Source organism: Monodelphis domestica, chromosome 1 (genome assembly GCF_027887165.1).
Source record: "Monodelphis domestica isolate mMonDom1 chromosome 1, mMonDom1.pri, whole genome shotgun sequence".
Classification (NCBI taxonomy): Eukaryota; Metazoa; Chordata; class Mammalia; order Didelphimorphia; family Didelphidae; genus Monodelphis; species Monodelphis domestica.
The window spans coordinates 135,604,558-135,621,341 of NC_077227.1; the positions used below are offsets into that span (position 1 = coordinate 135,604,558).

The window sequence follows — 16,784 nt, forward strand, 5'->3', positions numbered from 1 at the left end:
ATGGGTGAAGGGGAAGGAAGGTTATTTTTCCAAATAAGAAGTAAAATTGCAAGCGTGGCATACTCTATGAAAGAGCAGTGTATTACCTATCTCAAACAGCTCCCAGTTTTAGGATTTTTTTTCTTCCTACCATTCCTGGGTGCATTGGTACTTGTGCTTATCTTGCCTGAGTTTTGGGGGAGAAACTCATCTCCCTATAACCCCTAGCCATTTGGACCTGTCCAGTCTCTAAAATGCATGCCATTTGGGATTCCTCCCCACTGTGACAAAAAAAAAAAATCTAAATGATTAGGGAAGGAACTTTAAAGAGACTGGAGGTGAAATTTTTAAACCTTTTTCAGACTCCATTGTTTTATGAAAGTCTCTGTACTTTATTGTGTTTTGCTTATTCTCTGCTTTAAGATTTAATTTTGTTGTTTTAAGTCTATATATTAATCTGATCAATACTATTCTTTTACATTGAATCATTTTAATCTACTTTGTTTTAATTTTTAGATATATTCTGTTACCTTTCCCCTATAACTATACTGAACAAAATATCATTGTATAAGCCCATAAAAAGAGCCTTTTTCTTCCATTTTTGCCTTTGTTAAAATATCATATAGATGATAGATGGACTCCATCAACCTTGTATAGAATCTTTGGAAAATTTAATAAGTTAAATATCTCAAATTGATTTTAAGGTGTCTTCAGACACAATTTTTTAGATTTATTTCAACAACTCTGACTGATCATTTTGCCTGCCTCTGAGTTATTTGTAACAAGAGGTAAAGGGTCCATTTTAGTAGCTAAAGTGAAGTGCAATTATATCTCCATCTCCAAGTTTGTTAAAATTGTGAATGGATGGGACATGAGGCTTGAGTCTCATACCAAAGAAGCTGGAAAGTTGTTACCAGGGTATGGTACCCCTGGATGACTCCCAAGAGGAAGCATCTATCTCCCATTTGTAATTCTTCAGCTTATTCTACTTTTCCACCAGAATGATCTAAATTCTTGATGACTTTTTTTAGACCCAACATCGACAGTACAGAGGTTTTGTTTTGTTTTTTTCTAGACTCCTCTGCCACATTTTTGTAATGATGGCAGTAATAGATTAAAAATAAATCTCAGCCAAGGTTGAAAGATTGTTCCACTGAAGAGCTTGTGACAAATATCCATTAGTTTCTAAGGTTTTTTATTTTATTTTTTTTGGTCATACAGCAGACATGTGAATCCTAATGATAGTGGGTTTGTTTGCTATTGCCATTAAATGGGCTATTATAACTTTGGGGATTTGATACTTCTTGAATGTACATTATATGTTGTACTATTGTTCTTTAAAAAAAAACCCTTATATTCTGAAAATAATTTGCACTTACAAAGTGGTTCATGGCCAAGTTAAAAAGGAAGTAATTCATTTTGGGGGTGAGAAACCTTTGTATTCTACCTTTTCTTAGCTGACACAGTGTGTTACTTATTGTAATCTATATATTTTTGATTTTTAAATTTTTATTATTGTTTTTGCTTGCATGTGCAATGTAGTATTTCAATTTTATATTTCCTATCCTTTTGTATTTGAAGCACATCACTAGTATTGAGAAAATTTTTCTTTAACTTTTTTTATTTTGCAATAATATAAGTTTAAAATACATTTGCCCTAATGTCAATGCATCCCCAAAAAAGCTTTAGACTATAAAAATAATGCCATTGATTGTTTATAAATTATGGGACTTTGCTTAATGATTCTGTTTTATTCCAGGAGAAGGAGATACAAAAAGAGCCACTACACAGTGCCAAAGAGGCAGAAAGTTACTTGCATGGTGCCAATCAAGCACAAAGCCAAGGAGATCAAACCAATCCTATGTGGATTCATGACATTCTGTACAAAGAATACAATGACTTGATCATGTGTGAGACATGAGGTTGTGGCTATTTAACATGTGTTATATGCAGAAATTCCTTGTACCACACATTATATGTCAAATATATAACATCAATTGTTCTAGCTCCAGTATCTCTAAGAAAAAACATAAAATCAGAGCAAGTGATACTGTTTCCTATTTGCTGCTAAAAATCTAGTCCCTTTTTCTGTCTTTCATAGGGTGGCAAACTTTCTATAGGCCTGGCTACTGATTGGGTAAATGCAAAATTACTTAAGTCATTTTCTTTGGGCCCTGATTCAAGGTATTGCAATAGGATTATTTTGCTTTACATAGAATTTTTATACATAAGTCTTTGATATTTTATATTTTATCCACAAGTTATTTTTTCTCTTTTATTTGCATTATTTGATGTTTTTTTTTTTATTTCTCTTAATAATTGATTCATATAACTCAAAATTCAGCCATGCATCTCTAAGAGAACTCTGTGTTTTTCAACATCCTCCCCTGGGGGGGTGTAATAATATTATAAAATGCAAAGTTTAAATTCTTTTGAGAGTAATTTTGGGCTAAGAAACATGCTACCTCTCCAAATCCAGAAAGTGAACTGTTTGTAGAAAGCGCCATGAAGATGCCTGCATAGACCACACGCTGTACCAGAAGATCCAGAGTGAACTTTGGTATGTGGTGATTTGAACTGTGTGGGGTTGAGTGCATTTGTTTTGTATGTTTATTCTTATCCCAAATTTGGCTTTTTGTTAATGCACCTAGCAATCATTGATTTTGTTCTCTTTCCCTTTTATCTCCAAATTATTGTAATTTAAAAGTTGGTTATGTTTACAAGATCCATTGGAGAGACCAGGTTTCTACCAGATCCCAGGGGGGAATGTATAATTAGAAATCTATTACCCCCAAAAATTACTTTTCCCAGGAAACCATTGACTTTCTGTCATTATATACTTCTTGTAGACAGGGGATATTAGACAGTGGGGTGGCTGGTCCTGGGTTCTTTACTTCTTGTTGTGAGCATAGTGGTGGTAAGCATGGGGGGATTGAAGAGGCTAATTAGCCATGGGCATGTGGTTTTATATCCTTTTATTCCTTTATTTCTAATGATCATTAATAAATCTCCTAAAATATAATATTTTTATTATTTGAGATTAATTTTAATTTTTACAGTTCTTCTATCCCACATGACTGGGGTATCTAGAAAATAATTATAGGATATTCTACTTTATCTGCTATGGATTATTACAGCAAGCAAAGCAGCAGTGTTATGATTACACATCAGTGACTCCAAATTATTGCTTATAAATATATTTCAGGTGATGCCAATTATGATAACAGGTAAACAAATCTTGGCCAATAGTGTGCTGCTTGAAATTGTAATAAGACAATCCACATTTTGTAAACCTTAAAATTTCTTACACTTATGAATGTTGGAAATTTCCCCATTGGGAAATTTCATACTTGAAAAATTTCCTACTGATAGTAAGAACTCTATTGGAATGTGAAACTCCTTGGCATGGGAGGATCCTTCTCCTCCCTACTTAAGACTACTTTAGGACAGAAACCTTTTGCTAAACAATGGAAAGGGCTTTGACCTATGCTTAAGCATAGAACAGGAAGTTCGTTGAGTCATGATTGATTTTAGAATTGATACAATAGAGATACTTGGAATGACAGAACCAGGTCTTGGAACTTACGATCTCCACCCTACTCAGAGTAACAGAATTTAGGAAGGGCTGCAGCAAAGATCAAGATTTAATTATTTGAGAATATGACCTTCAACAGACATGTGCAAAGGAAACAGACCTCTGGGCGGTCCTAGGTTAAGCTAGAGCCACCATTGGCACAGGGGAGACATCGACAGTGATTGGTAGATGTGAGAACTGAGGGGAGGGGACTTAGATGGTTTCCTTAAAGATAGCGGGGTCTGAGGACAGGAGGAGGAGGTTTTGCTCAGAGAGGTTTTGCTCTGAAGGAGGTCTGAGAGGAGGGCTTGCTCTGAAGGAGGCTGGAAGTGGAGGCCCCTGAGACTGTTTCTCCAGGGACTGATCTCTTTTCTTTGCCCAGCTATCTAAGGGCTTGGGCCTTTGGCCCAGCCTAAGCAGATGGGGTATTTAAGCCTTATTCCCTTCTCTCCCTTTGCTCTCTCTCTCTCTCTCTCTCTCTCTCTCTCTCTCTCTCTCTCTCTCTCTCTCTCTCTCTCTCTCTCTCTCTCTCACCTTTCTTCCTCCTGTTTGTAATTAAAAACTCCATAAAAGGTTGACTGCTGACTTGAGTTTTCATTTAGGATTTATATAGCTGAATTCCTTGGCGACCTTAAATTAATATATATCAATCTTTTAAAGTGATTTCCATATCACATTATTAAACTACTATTCAACTAAGCAGAAATCTCCAAAGAACAGATGCTTGAAAAATAAATAAGTATATAGTTCTGGTACAGAGGCTAAAACAAATGTGGTGATCGAAAAAACTGAAAGTAAATTAAATTATATTGGCAACAAGAATGGTTTTTCACAGACTAACCATCTTGGCACTGACAATCAAAAGGCTAGAGACAAAAGTTCCTCTGTCACACAACTAGATTATATCTCCCACCATGGCAAATTATAATTTGTTTGGCTAGTGCTCCTTGTTATACTTGGTAAGGATCAGATTAATTTAAGAAATTAGATAGAGTAACAACATCTTAAAGTTTTATTGAGTATATATTATAAGAACAGAACTGTTCTAAGATCATCTGGGATTACTTGGTAAAAAAAACAAACGTATTTGACTATGAGTTCTTTCTTTCAGCAGAACTATTAAATCAAGGTTTATAGCATTATGAAATGAGATTTACTCCACCCTACGTATTCTTTAGAATTTTAGCCACCAGGAATGTATACACCCCCACTTAAGGATTAAGTGTGTGGGGGAGGAAAGTCTATGACCCATGTGTCCTAGCAAGTAACAAATCAGAAACAACTGACTGCCCCTCTGGGCAGCCCTAAGTTTAAGCCACCATTGGTACCTGTAAGACACAGGAAGTGATACAAAGAACTGCCTTTATATGTTTCAGTCACTTCCTGTGAGGAAGTCTTCAACCTGGAACTTGACTGTGGAGGAGCTTGGACCTGATACCTCAGACTGCTTCCTTTGGACCGCCAAGTGGTGAGTGAAAATGCTGACTCTGTTTCTTTGTCTTTTCTAGAGGCCCATTGTTTTGGGACTCCTTTTCCCTTGGCTTTCTGGAGGTACCAGCCTCTGGAGAGGCTCTTCATCTTGGAGGAGGCCTCATGACTGGAAGCCATGTTAAATTTAATCCGCTGGGCCCCCAATTGGCTGAGGCATCTGAATCCCTGCCTGGTTCAGAACAGACTGGAGGAGCTATCTCTCTCTCTTTCTCTCTCTCTCATTTACTTAATTTCTTCCCTCTATTGTAAACAAACTACCATAAAAGCCATTCTGACTTGAGTAATTCATTGAGATTTAATAACTTGAATCCCTGGCAACCAACTCAAAATATATTCAGTCTAGCCATAAATTTTATCCCTTACAGCATTTAGGGGCATCAAAAATTTAAAAAAAAACATTCATTGTTTCTACCTGTGTAGAATGGAAGGCATTATAACTTTAGGTTACTGTATTTTCAATTATTCATTTATCATTTTTACATAACATATAGGGTTCTGTATCTTTTACTTTTATGGTATAGCTAGAAAATACAGAAATCATAAAATAGAGCTAATAGCTCTGCTTGAGAAGGAAATGAGAATTAGAAGTTTTATGCATTGTTCAACAACTTATTATATTACTATCATGTTAGTATTCCTCTTAAAATTTATGCTTGCTATTTTTATTCATTTCTGTTACTGACATAGTGAATAGAGAACCAGACCTAGAGTCATATGGATTCATTTTCCTGGATTCAAATCTTTTCTCAGACATTAACTAGCTGTGTGACCTTGGGCAAGTCATTTAACCCTGTTTGTCTCAGTTTCCTCATCTGAAATAATCTGGAGAAGGAAATGACAAACCATTCCAGTGTCTTGCTGGAAAAATAAATCACAAGTCAACTGCCTATGACAAAGGGCTAACTCATAAACCTTAACTGCCAAAAGTCCTTTTAATCTCTTTATAAAGTTCTCATGAAATCCTTTGTAGGTGCTAAGGGCTGGTGTCCTCGGAGTCTTGAAGCTAATTTCCCTGTGTGTTTCTCAACTGTGGGTATAGATACTGTTTTTGGCCATGCCTGCTTCAGGGACATTGTGTCTGGCTCTGGTGCTATTGATGCTATTGCTGATTGGACCCATAGTTATTTTGACTTTTTAAGTTTCACAAGACAATACCTGGACTGTCATGGAAGGGGAAAGATTCTTACTCCTTCCCTTCTTCTACAAAGGCAATTTACTCCCAGGAATACATATCTAGTAAATTTGATGGCCTCTTATTTGAGTCACTCAAAACTAATTTGTTGTTCTTATACATGTGACTGCTTTTTTATATATGGGATTAATTCTTTTTAAAGAGTCATAAAACATTTCCTATCTAATGCCATTTACTTTTATGATCTAAAATCCCTACATTCCTAAAATTTCTTGTTCACATCTAGTTTATTTTTGATGTTTGATTGATTTGAGATTTTTGTAATTAATTGGACTGGGGTGGAACCCCACCTTTTCACATGCTTTCTTCATAATTATTTTCTAAGTATTTCTATGTAAAGACATTTTGAAATTTTCTTTTTCATTTTCACTTTTGTTTTCTTCCCTCTTGTTCCAATTCTATTCCTTTCTTGTTTTTTCTTCCTTACCTCTCTCACACATCTCATCATTGTCCTCCATTTCCTTCTCCTTTTTTTCAGTAGAGGATAAAGGAAAAATCATAATGCATCTTGGTTTTAGTTTCTGTGTTCAAATCCAAGCTATATACTATTTATATGACCATAGACTAACCTCTACTCTGCACCACATTTTTCTTACCTGTAAATAAAAGAGATTGACTAATTTTTATCAAAGATCTTCCCAGCTTTAATTCCTATACTTCTTGGTAACTCCTCCTGTGTCCCCACCAGATCCAGTACAAATTAGGCCAATTTTTTTTTCCCTTTTAAAGACAGTTACTGCAGACAGAACTTTTCCCCTTTAAAGACAAAAATGCATTCAAAATTTAAATGACTTCAATAACTAGGGTTTGAGCCAATGACAAAGCTCCCTTTCCTTTGAGTACAAAGGGGCCAGCACTTGAGAGATTAGAACTTTTCCTTTTGGCCTGTGGTCATAGATCAGAAACATAAACAGTACTGGAGAATTATAGGAAGCTAAACTGTGAGGCAGCTTGGTGGTGCAGTGAATAAAATACTGGGATGTAAGTTTCTCAGCTATTTATTCCCTGATTCCATGTGTGACCCTGAGCAAGTCACCTAGCCTCTATTCCCTTCCTTGTTTTTATCTTTTGTAAAAAGAGGCTAATAATAGCACCTACCTCACAGGGTTGTTATGGGGATACATGTTATTTGTATAGCACTCTACAAACTGAAAATGCTGTTATCATTAATAATGCTATATCCTAGAAGATCCTTTCCCTACTCTGAATGTCCTCTGCCTGCTATGGTCAAACAAAATTCATTTGTTTATTTTGGAGAAACTACCAGGAAACCACCCTGAGTCAGGTCCAGTTGATGAAAGTATTTTACTAAACTAGTAAACTAGTAGAATAAACACTGGCAATTCCTTTTTCTGAGTTTCTTTTCCTTTTTTTCTTTTAAATTCTTACCTTCTGTCTTCGTACTAACTTTACGAAAGAAGAGTGGCAAGGGCAAGGTAATAGGTTAAGTGACTTGCCCAGCAAGGAAGTATGTGAGGCCAGAATTGAATCCAGGTCATCCTGACTCCAGGCTTGGTGCTCTATCCTCTGTGCTACCTAGCAGCCCAATTAGTAGAATAAAATAGACCAGTAAAAGGGTTGTTTCCAGGATAACTGGTTTCTTTTATTTGTTTTGACATTTGCTCTAACCTTTACCTCATCCCAAAATGTTATCTAAATTCCTCTATCTAGTTTTCAAGGCCCTCAATAATCTAGTCTTACATTACTTTTCCAACATTATTTCACACTATACCTCAAATAGAAACTCGCAAGTCAATCCATTGTCTTACAAATCCACAGTGCTATCTCTATGGAAATAAATTTTCTTCAACTCCAAATATATGTCCTATCTATTAATTGAAGCCTTAGTCAAGATTCATCTCCTCCAAGAAACTACCCTTTATGTTCTATAAAATGTTATTTCTCCATATATCCCACAATTTTCCTAAAGCACTCTATGTTTACTGACTTTTAAAATAATTGCTTATGTTCCCTCTGAAACACTTTCCTCCTTTACTCTCCAAATCCACACTCAATTTTTGAAAAGAGAGATGTACTTGTTCTGGTTATAATCCTCTCCTAGCATAATACTGAACACACAGTCATAGAATCACTGAAGGAGAAGGATTTTAAAAGTAATTTAATCCACAGCAAAGTACTCAATAAATTCTCAAAAACATTTTATTGATAACCCTTCATTTTTTGTTACCTTAAAATTCTAAACTTACCCCTACCCATCCTCTACCCAGAGAGCCATCCTTGTAACAAAAAGTAAAAAAGAAAGAGGAAACAAATCAGTTCAGCAAACTTAATGGAGTTGGGCAATTTTTTAGTATTGTTGTTCTGTTGTTTTCAGTCCTGCCTGACTCTTTGTGACCCTATTTTAGGTTTTCTCCACAAATGTACTGGAGAATTTTATCATTTCCTTCACTAGCTCATATTACAGATATGGAAAATAAAGCAAACAGGGTTAAGTGACTTACTTGTTCAGGGTTACTCAGCTGGTAAGTATCTGCGAACAGATTTAAACCTAGGAAGATGAGACTTCCTGATTACAGGAATTCTAACCACTGTGTCACCTAGATGTCATAATATCCTGTATTTGGTATTGACCACTTATAACTCTCCATTTCTTCAAAGAGTTAAATCTTCCCTTAATACAGCATTCCCTCTCTTCCTACTTACCTTTCCCCTTCTCCTCTATTTATACTATTGGCATGGTACATATTGTTTTCCTGGTTATATTTACTTTACTCTGAATCATTACATATGCCTTTCCTATCTTACCTGAATTCTTAATATTCATTGTTTCTTATAATGCAGTAATATTTCATTCACCCATGAACCACAATTTATTCAAACATTCCCAGCTTTGTGCTATGAGTATTTTGGTGCATATGAAACTTTTCTGCCTCTGACTTTCTTAAGGTGTATAACCAGCAGTGGGAACTGAGTCAAAGAACATGTTAACCACTCTTTTTACATTTTTTCCAATTTGCTTTCTGCTTAGTAAATATATTGTAATAGGAAGAAAAAAAAGCAGAATAAGGTAGGAATAAATAAAAAAGATGAAGAGTCAAAACAGTGAGATAGAAATGAAAGTCATGTTAGTAATAGAAGAAGCATTGGTTTGGGGATCAGAAGACATGGGTTTGGATCCCAGTTCTGCTTCTTATACTTCTGTTACTTTGTAAGTCACTTACCATCTCTGATTTGGAATTTTCTCCTCCGCAAAATAAAGGGGTATCACTACATTCTCTTACAAAGCCCTTCCAGCTCTAAAACTGTGAGCCTATGATTAAATCTTGCTGCCCTTCAGCTTCTAGTCAATAAATGATGTTCCTCTAATGTTTTTCTACTGACAGGTGTGAAAATAAATGAATAAAAATAATAATTAGTATTGACGTAAATCTCAAGAGTTTACAAAGTCCATTATATTCATTATTTCATTTGAACTTCACATCAGTCCAGAGAGGTAGTTGCTATTGCTACTTTTTTTTTTACAGAAAAGGGTAACTGGAGACTAAAAAGATCAGGTCAATCGATGTTAATTGACAGCAAAAATTTGCTGTTTTTTTCCAGGTTTTCTTAAATTCTAGTCCTGCTTTAAGTGGCTTGCTCAGGGTCACAATTATTAAGTCAGAGGCAAGACTTTAAGTCAGATTTTCCTAGTTCCAAATTCATCATTCCATCTCCGGTCATCCAAAAAATATCTGAGATTATGTAAATGAGAGTCTTGCAAAAGTTTGGTTAATAATAGTTTTGAAGGCTTCAAGCCTTGGGTGCTCCTTTTTCTAAATTCAATAAGCATTTATTGAATGTGCCTACCCTGGTTAAGGTACCGAGGCTTCAAAAACAAAACAAAACAAAAAACACAAGACATATATCCTCTCAGTCTTTTTCAGGTATTTATTCTCGTAAACCAATCCAGACGTATACGGTCTGAAATATTTTCTCTTCCTGCTCACTCCATGGAAATCCAGGTACCTGAACCTATTGTAGGCTAGTCAAAGTGCTTCCGTCCTTTTGGTCGGAGGCAATTTAAAGTTCTCGGGCCGGATTGACTCCTTCCCTTTAAGAGACTGCTCGCGTGTGAGCGTGTGTGAGAGAGTGTGTGTGCATGTGTGAGTGCTGGGAAGTTGCAGCTGTTCGTCGTGATGCGTCCTCCTATGCCGCCCCTTTCGCCCCTCCCGCCCGGCAGCCGGAGTCCCTGGGGGAGAACCTTGGCTAGCTTTCCCCATGCATGAGCTGCAACGGCCCCAGCTGCCAGTCCGAGCCGAGCAGGTGAGCTTAGCACGGAGCTTTCCGACCAGGTTACAGGACTGGAGCGGCGGATCGAGCTCCCTTCACTGGGGCGGCAGACCCTGTTGGGCTCCTGGCGAGCGCGGGCGTTAGGCAGGTAAGGCTGGTCCCTTACATTCACTTGGATCTCTATAGGGCTGGGGGACTGGGTGGGAAACTGACTCCTTAATTTCGTAGCGGGAACGGAAAGAAAGTTGGTGATGGGAGGGAAGGATTTGGCCTTTCGGGATGCAGGGCTGTTGAGGATTATGTGGTTCCAGGTTGTCCGAAGCTTTTTTTTTTTTTTTAAGTACAGGTAGTATTGGCTTTCCTGTAATCACGGTGTAATGAGAGTTGGAGGAGTACATTCGACTGTTGAGTCTGGGCTAATCCAGGGAAACAACAGGGAGAGAAGAATCTAAGTTGTCTATGGGAAGAATCTTATTTGGGGCATTTAAAAAGATACAAATTGAGCCCGCTTGAAACTCCCGGGTACGAGCCGCTGTATAAAAGCCTTTACTTTCTCCTAGTGTATGGTTAGATTGTTAACATAGATTCGGTGACTGGGGCTTCTTTCAAGCGTAAACTCTGTGAATCCAATTTGAATCTTTTCTGTCGTTTGAGGTTTGTTTAGCAACATATAAGCAGAAAGCACTATGCTAATTACGCAAATTACATACTTCCTCTCTGCAGACACTCAATAAAACTATAAATTGTGTTGAGCCAGACTTGGTGTACGTAAAGGTTAAAATAAATACTACTGTGGCTAACACTCCAGGCAACATTCATATTTGCTAACCAAATCATGCATTATTGAACTTTAATCCATTTGAATTTTCATATTCAATATTTTATCTTCTCTAAATTAAGTTTACAGGAAGTCATAGGTGTGAAGATTTAGCCATTTTAAAACAGGTTTTTAAAAAGCATGACAGGAAGTAATATGTAGCACAGTCATATTGGAGTATTTTAATTCTTCTATTAAATTCACTTAAGGAAAATACAGAATTGCAAACTATTTTTTTGTTGATTTGACTTTTAGTTCTCCCCTGGGCATTTGTTTTTGTTAGACTAGGGAGACTTTAAACATCTGACTCGTAGACAACTCCACTATTAGTGTTTGTCTTCTTTGACACTGCAGTACAAAGTCGAATTAAAAATTAATTTCTATGTATACCAAGCTAATCCTCAAGTGTATTTAGAAAGCTGTCTAGGAAGCTTTTTAGGCTGTCTTAAAATGCTGAAACATTGAGACACTTGACATCTCCTTACAGAGGTTGAAAAATATGTTGTGGAAATGTCAAATTCAAAAGAGATGATAAATGTTAATCTGTCAGATCCCAAGGATATAACAAAATGGTTAGGAACAATCTTTTTATGGGTGTATATATACATATACATATATATTTCGGTATGTATGAGTATGTACATGTCTATACATATGTATATTCCCACATCAACATAAGGCATTATTACCTGATAGGGAGAAATTAATAGTCAAAAAGAAAATGTTATTCTTTTTCTAGTGAGTATACTCTGATGCAGACCTCAATCCATCCATGCCTTCTCACTTTTTGTGAATGTTGTCATTTCCTGTAAAGTCTTCATAGGAGTTTAATTTAGTGTATTTTTAATTTCATGATATTTCATGGGTATCAATAGAGCATGTAGGCTGTCCTTTAGTTTTTATCACTGCCTTACCTTTTCTGGTCATATATTTCTTGAGGATAATATATTTGATACCACTTTCGAATCACTTTTCAAAGGTTCGATTATGATTCAATTTACTCATTCATGTAGACCAAATGTGTTTCTCCCCTTTGTGTGACCTGAAGATATAATTCTTCAGAAACTGTAGCATACCTTGCTTCACAGCCATATTGTATCACCCAAAGAATAATGAGGTGAAAAATATGGGCTTTTGTTTAGTGGAGTAACTTCAGGCTGTTACAAGTGTACAATTAAAAAAAAAATACAATTCAGCCATCTATTCTTTCTATCAAATTCTGGTTCCCGTTTATTATACATCCAAAATATTGATGTTGATAGTGTTAATAGACAAATAAGACCATTTCTACAACTCATAAACTCAATGTGACCCTGTTGATGTAATTTATTACTTCTCTTGAATAAGAAGACAAATGGCAAACTGAAGAATAGTATTGGTTGTCATACTCTACAAGTTTTCAGAAAGTAGATCCAAAATATAGAAAACTATAGTTAGTGACTTTGCAGGTAGATTTTCTATGCATTAACATCTTTGTCATAATTAGTTTTCATTTCTTTGAAATAGAGGGCATTATTATTACTTAGAAAATAAGATATAATATTTATGACATAGTATTAAAATATAATAATTATTTGTTCAATATTGGTTAGCTATTTTCAAAACTTGTCCTATACATTATTTTGGGAAAAAAGTTCAGAAGTAGCATAGTAAAATGGAAAGAGATTTAAAATGCAATTACTTTATAGTTTAAGTAAATGATCTTTAATGTTTTGACCTGTAGATTGCTTTAGCAGATATAATGTACTTGATAAAGCTCATTTTTTTAATAGGGTAAGAAAGGACAATGATCTTTAAGAATTCCAAATAATCTTCTTTAATAGATGCAGAGTATTTCTTTATAACTTCCTAATAGTTGTATTGGTTACGTTCATGGAGGTCTAAGTCATTCTATAAATATAGTTTAATATCTGCCAGACATATTGGGCTATTCTACCTAGATAAAGTTTGGAGCCAGATTCTAGCATTTTCATTGGCTGTTAGAATAAGTGATAGCCAGAACAGGTTGTTAGGGAGTTTGAATACCTTTCCAGAAAAGAAATGTTTGTAAATATTACTTCATATTAAAAATATTTTAGGGAAACTGGTAAAAAAGAGTGGAACTGTCCAGAAAGATGAAAGACTGATGAGCATAAGAGAGAAACTTTTCTTTGAGATACCAAGTGGAAGTACAGTTAAAAGGCCCGATTTCATTCTCTAGTTCTACTCCTAATTCTTTCTCTGCTTTGATGAGTCACATTATTTTCTTGAATCTTAGTTTTCACTGGAAGATGATTTTGCAATATGTAACTTCTTAGGTTTCTTCCAACTCTAAAATTCTATTTTTCCAAACCCCTTATATTTTGAACAGAGAAAACTCCTGTTGGGTATATGGTAATAGAAAGAGAAGGCAATAAATGCCAACCATAGTTCAGACTCTTCTAATAATGGGACCATTCCCTGACTTGGGTCAGCAGAATTCTTCTTTCTTCATTACTATTTTGGGTACTCTTGAATTTTTTTTACTGCTGTGAAGCCCAATAACCTGTTCTATGTGAAGCTTTTTGCAATTTAATTTGAATGCCAGAATCATAGATAACATAATAATAAATGTTATGCTTGGAATCAGTTTTGAAAATTGTCTTGTAGATGAATAATTTGATGTCTGGAGAGGGCCTTTAGCACCATTAGTGTCTCAGACTTGTCTTAAAGTCAAGCTGTTCGGATTCTTAGTCCCTATTTTTTTTCTCTTTCATTTCCATGGAGGAACTAAGTTTTTTGATCTGCAAGAGTTATGTCTTGTCCCTAGAGTGTCCCAAAATAACAATACCCTATGAGTTTTCATGATTAATATTTGGTGAGTCTATTAGCTCTTTAATAATTATACCAATAAATAGTAAGCACAATTAGTTTTTATGTACTACATTACCAATATGTATGAATCTTCAAAATATAATCTGATTTGATCATCACAGGTAATTTCAGTATAGAGGGGGGAAACCCTCTTGAAAGAAGAGAATTCCATCAACCAACCAAATTCTTTCCTTTTGATTATGCAGGATGCTGCAAATTATTTGCCTTTCCTAGTCACTAAAGGGAGAAAATATTCCCTTTACTGCTACTTTGTTATAGGCAGAGGGATTTTCTTCTACAATTTCCAATGGAGCTTTGGATTTAGGATCTCTTAATCTTTAATTGGCCTGAATGAAAAATGAAAACTATCAGCAACCAACACTACCAATATAGCAATATTAACTGCACATCCATTGGAATACAAAAACAGAATTGAGTGTGAATATTTGATGTAAATTTCAATCATGTTTTATTGCAATCTGTTTTATATATTACTAATTTTTTGCTTGTCACTTATTTTTTGCAGTCTCATCATTTCTCTTTAATAAACTACACAAATATTATAACCTATAATTCAATAATGAACATAACATTATCAAATGGCTACTATGTTCAGGGTGAGAGGGTTTTTTTTTGGATAAAATAGAAACTTGTCATAATATTGTTCTAGGAAATAGGGGTTTAAGGACAAAATTACAAGCATTCCTGCCCTCAAGAAATTTAGAATATATTTGGAGAGCCTCATACATGCAAAAGTAGAATACCAAGAATAGTAAGATGAGTGAAAGCTCTTAAAACTACTTAGAGGGAAGGAAGACTGTAAGGAAGGTTTCCTGGGGAAAGTTATACCTTAATTGTGTCTTGGAAGGAGAAAACAAATTCTGAGGGGAGAGGAAGCCCATTCCAGCCACGGGAGAGGGCTTTTTCAAACACACAGAACCAAGACATAGAAAAACAAATTAATGGAAGAGCTTTATTATTGTGGGTGAGATATTTTAAGAGTCACTTTTCTAGTGAGTAAAGGAGTCTTCCTAAATGATTTGATAAAACAAGTAGGTCTGTTTTAATGAATTATCTTTCCTAGCTAGATTGTAAGATTCTTGAAGGCAGGGACTTTTTTGTGCTTTTATTTGTTATCTCCAGTTCCTGGCACAGTTCTTGATATGTAGTAGCAGTTTAAAAAACTCTTATTCATTGAACAGTTAAAAATTGGAAATTAATGAATATACTATATGTTCAAGCTAACAATGGAAAATGTAATATGGACAAATATAAAATATGGCTCAAGAATTAAATTCCATAGTTACTACTTGTATGACCATGTGCAAACACCAATGACCCTTCTCATTCTAAATACTTTGAGCTAACTTTAAAACCTAAAGTCTCAGCTTCTGAATTAGTTGTATTTGAGATAATTAATAATCATGTTAAAGAATGATTGAATTGGTATTCTCTTAAATATTCATGTAAATGTGGTAAAAAGTTTACCTGAAATCCAAAAATTAACTTAGTCATAGTGATAGCATTATTTTTGATGGAGAGGGCAAAATAAGTAGACTGAGAGTTAATAAAATAATCTTTGGTAAACCTGGCAAACATTTTGAAGAATTTTAAGTTATACAATATATTTTGTAGAGCAACTTTACAAATTGTGTGAAGACTTATTAGCAAAGAACAATGTCTTAAATCACAGAAACAAGTTACTGGGACTGCTTATGTAATTTGATGTCAAAATCACAGATTTCAATGAAATGTACATTTTGATTATCCTACAAATGACATTTTACTTAAATTTTCCATTATTTCATTTTGGGAACAGAATATTTCATTGATTCTCCTACCAAAAAAAAAGTCTCTTTCTTTATAAAGCACTCAGTCTCTTTAACCTTGCTTTTGGAACATTCCACTTACTTCCTTTTATGTTTTAGTATTTTGAGTCACTCAGGAGACCTTGGCAGTGATTATTCTCAGAATTTTAGGCCTGTCCAAACAAGCAACATTTCTGACATTTTCTTCAATTTCTTCAATCTCACGTAAGCTGGCACACACTGCCTAGCTTTACCAAGTCATAAAGGCAAAGAAACTTTGGGTTGAATGGGACCAAAGAGATTATCTAGTCCAACCCAGTAATTTGTATAGTGGTCAGAAAGAAAGTAGAGTTATCTAGAAATGTTGTATATTAACTTTTTACAGTATTGAAACTGAAAAACACAGCAAAAGCAGAGAAAGGTACACAGCCAATTGCCTTTAAACAACATAAACTATTTATGTGTAAGGGGGATAAAAAGAATCTTTACACATAGGGTGTGGTTATGGTCATTAATAACAAATTGGCTTCTGAGATATTTCCTTCATTAACTTGTTCCTTCCCATATCTCATACTTTTCTTGTAGGTGTTTTTAAAATTAATATTCAACTGTCTAGCTACCTGAGTTTTGAGATTATTGCATTTGTTCTTTGTTCAGTGTCAATATGTGGTTCTTGAATCATATTTTTTTTTCTTTTCTTAGTGGAAGAAAGAATTTATGAAATATATTGAAATAACTATTGTGTGTTTTTAATTTTTAAAATGTAAAGCAATTTTGATAGCCTATTAGTCAGAAAGCTGGGTAAAGAATGAAAAAAATGAAAAAGGCATCATATATTTAAATATCTTAATTTTATTTTGT

General features: G+C 34.9%; 1 protein-coding gene across 2 annotated transcripts in view; it reads left to right on the forward strand.

Moving 5' to 3' along the window:
• Positions 1-10,325: 10,325 nt before the first annotated feature.
• Positions 10,326-16,784, forward strand: part of MCTP2 (multiple C2 and transmembrane domain containing 2) — a 266,895-nt gene continuing 260,436 nt past the window's right edge. For both annotated transcript variants that reach the window (XM_001371894.3, XM_007479407.2), the window contains exon 1: positions 10,326-10,614. The gene's annotated coding sequence lies outside the window, so the exon portion shown is untranslated. The remainder of the gene's footprint in view (positions 10,615-16,784) is intronic.